Source organism: Nelusetta ayraudi, unplaced genomic scaffold, assembly GCF_046127955.1.
Source record: "Nelusetta ayraudi isolate G7.1 ecotype Tasmania unplaced genomic scaffold, CSIRO-AGI_Nayr_v1 ptg000017l, whole genome shotgun sequence".
NCBI classification, from domain to species: Eukaryota; Metazoa; Chordata; class Actinopteri; order Tetraodontiformes; family Monacanthidae; genus Nelusetta; species Nelusetta ayraudi.
In genome coordinates this window covers 7,432,501-7,436,285 of record NW_027466067.1, presented here as the reverse complement: position 1 = coordinate 7,436,285, position 3,785 = coordinate 7,432,501, and positions in this window count along the sequence as shown.

Here is a 3,785-nt window from a genome sequence, read left to right as displayed (position 1 = left end):
ACAAGTTGCATTTGATGGTTGCCCAGGAGAGCGATAAAAACCAAGGACACACACACACACACACACACACACACACAGGCACACACACACAGGCACTTGTAGAAAAAGTGATAATTCATCATTCATTGATGTTTCTTCCATATTTATATTGTCTGCATTAAAATAAGTTTTTTTTTAAAAATCATAAACTATTTTTTATATATATTTAAATAAATATCTTAATTTTAATATGGATGCTAAGAGCTTTTTTTTTTATTTGTCTGGAACATTCTGACACTTCAAACATTTCATCCGTCATTTCATCATCTCCATTTAGAATTAGCATCCTCCTGTGGATCATTAATATTACAAGGAAACAAATGTAACACATCTCGCTGGTGTGTTCATCATTCAGATTGTGCTCAAGTGTTTTGAACTCAGGTTGTCTGCAGTTAGAGTTGGTTGAGAAACAAAACCCTTGCATCTGTTGTCAATGTGATTCACAGTTTGTTTCAAATGGTGATGAAGATGAGCTAAGACTATTTTTTTTTAAGTAAATGCCAAATTCGTTTTATTAATTTTTTTTAAGTTATTGTGAATTCAAAGTTTCTTTTCCCTACTTTTTAGAATGGGCAAATAGTGCCTGATAGGGATAGATCATTTTCATCAGCTTTAAGTTAGATTTTCATAACTTATTCCAACCACATACGGAAAAAAAATACAAATACATCAGAAAATTGCAACATCTAACATCCAAAATTTGGTAGAACAACTCAGAAGAACTCACAAGGATGTTAGCAGGCCCGTTTGAAAAGTCTGCAAAAGACACAAGTCTGAACATTTGTGGCAAAACTTAGTAATCATGAAAGTATTTTTCAATTTCAAAATCACAAATACCCATTATGGAAAATGGGATGATTTAAAGAAAAAATAATACTAGGATGAGTCTAATGATGCAGAAATGCCAAATTTACAACAACAACAACAACAACAACAACAACAACAACAACGACAACAACAGCAGCAGCAACAACAACAAAAAGGAACCCACCAACAACATGGACGCCTTCAATCGCTAAATCTTAAATGAGGTCCTTCCTTTAATGTAATTATGAAACTTTAATGAGGGAAGCGTAATATTTTCAGCCAACTGTGTTTTGATGCTCTCGCCGACCGACCGACCGACCGCGCAATCGTCAAGATCTTCTTCATGATGTCAACTCTTGCAAGAAGTGAACATGACAGTGTTTGTAATCCCCGCTATCCCCTCCGCGTGCCTGGAACGCAGCATCAGTCGGGCCCGTCAGGCTCCTCGCAGTCCTCAGCGGACATTTATTAAACGGGGGCCCAGCTGGCAGATGAAAAAAAAAAAGAAAAAAAAGAAAAAAAAGAAACACCGTCTGATGGGAAGAGCCGTGAGAATAAACACCGCACGCTTCCCTCCTCCTCCTCTTCCTCCTCTTCCTCCTCCGCCGCCGCCGCCGTTTCATTTGGGTAAATCATGAGGAGATTAGAGGGTCACATGGGTGTGTGTGTGTGTGTGTATCTTAATTAGCCGCTGACGCAACACACCTGGGAGGTGCTGTGGAGAGCATCCTGAGAGGTCCATCGGTTTGATTCTCTCAGCATGAGGAGCGAAAATATCAAACCGGAAGAGGAATTCAAAAATATTTCAGAAAATCAAGGACGGGATTCTTTCCGTTTGGCTGATTCACTCCTGATCAGAGACACGTTTGACAGAGTGAACTAGGGATGCACCGATACCACTTTTTTTTTTCACAGAACGAGTAGAGTGCGAGCACTGGCGTTTCAGTACTCACCGATACCGATACCGAGTACTTGATGAAGCCATTACACCTGATGGAATTACTTTGATTTTGATTTTGATTTTAACATAGATGCTCTGTTATTAGAACAACATTCCTCAGCATGTCTTTCTGGAATAGGGAGTCTTGGACCACACTGGGTTCTAAAAGGTGACAGAGGGGGCCGGAGCAGGAGCAGATGGATGGAGTGTTTTGGTGACCCACCTCATAGGAGAAAAAAAATATATCATGGGATATGTAGAAAACATGTGCTTTAATGTCTATTGAAAATGAACAAAAGCGTTAAACGTAATATGTGTTTACTGAAATGACTCTTAAAACACTGAAAAATGGATGAAATACAGCTATTTTATGACTCACTTACTATAAATATAATTTCTTCAAATTCGGCGGGCCAGATCAATGCCGTAGTTTGCCCATGCCAGTTCTAAAGCAGGGTGACTGTCACAAGCTTCCCTGCAGTGCAAACACAATCTTAACAAAATTGTCACATACATACACATACATCTGGTACTGGCACGTATTTCACGAGTAGAATACTCAACCCCGGTATCGGTACCGATACTCAATACTGGTATCAATATCGAACTATTTCACAACGTAGTTTCATTTTTCTTCATTAAAGCGCCTCATTGTGGCATAAACAGAGAACGACTTGTCTTCACCGCCGAGGGACGTTCACTTCCTCACTGGCGTTTATTCTTCCCACTCATAAAAGTTCAACATGCACACGGACATTTTGGTTTTATCACTATTGACCCAACGGAGACATGTGGGAGCAACATGTGAAACCGCTTGGTTGGTTGGTTTTAAATAGCAGTAGAGGAAGCGGATCAGTCAGCAGTGAGGAGGACTGAACCTGGACAGAGTCAGAAATGTTCCTGTGATGGATCGACGCTGATCTGATCCGACCTCAAGGTGTGATGCTGTCAGCGTGGGCGACGGCAACGCACGGCCCCAACCGTGTAAGAAAAAACTCGCAATGCCGTCATCAAGCATGTTTAGAAAGAAAAACAAAACAAAAGCGGGAAGGTTAGGGTCTTTCACAGAAGGCGTTAACGTGGAGAGCGGGAGTAATTATTGAACTTTATTCAGAGAAAACACATAAGCAGAAAAAATGAAAAGGATGAAGATTCACCAAATATAAGTGAATGTGAAACATCAAGGCTTTTTTTTTGTTTTAAAGAAATCTTTACAAATAAAAACTAGACACATTACATTACATTACATTGTCTAAAAAGATTACATTAAATGTAATCTTTTTAGACAAACTAAATATAAAGTGAAATAAAATGAAATAATTATAAAAGCTCCTTATGAGGTCAAAGGTCTCATTATCACACACATATGCACGCACATGCTCTCTCTCTCTCTCTCTCTCTCTCTCTCACTCTCTCATACACACACACACACACACACTCTCCTGGTGTGACAAGGGATGGAGTCGTCATGCCAACAGCAGACATTACGGCTGGTTTCATCACAGAGACAATCCCAGGCCGGCCTCACTGTACACACACACACACACACACACACACACACACACACACACACACACACTCAGACACACACACACACACACACACACAGTATTTAAGTTTCTTCTTATCTCAGTTTTGCATCATCCCCAGTGACCTCTTAGTGTGTGTGTGTAGGAGTGAGTGTGAGTGTGTGTGTGTGTGTGTGTGTGTGTGTGTGTGTGTGTGTGCGTGTGTGTGTGCATGCATGCAAGCGCACGCAGGAGGTGTTAGGGGTGTTAATAATAAAATATGGGCGATTACGGTGGAGATCGAAATAAAGAGGCTGAGCCAACATCCTGTTTTAGGAGCGGAGCCTTGCACAGACACTGTGTAATAAATACATCATAACTACACATTTAAACCCATCAGTGAATTTATTTTCTCCTCAATTATTCACAGCACTTAATCCATTCATAACCAAACCTGTCTCCGGTGCTTCCACCAGGCTGTTACTGGGCCT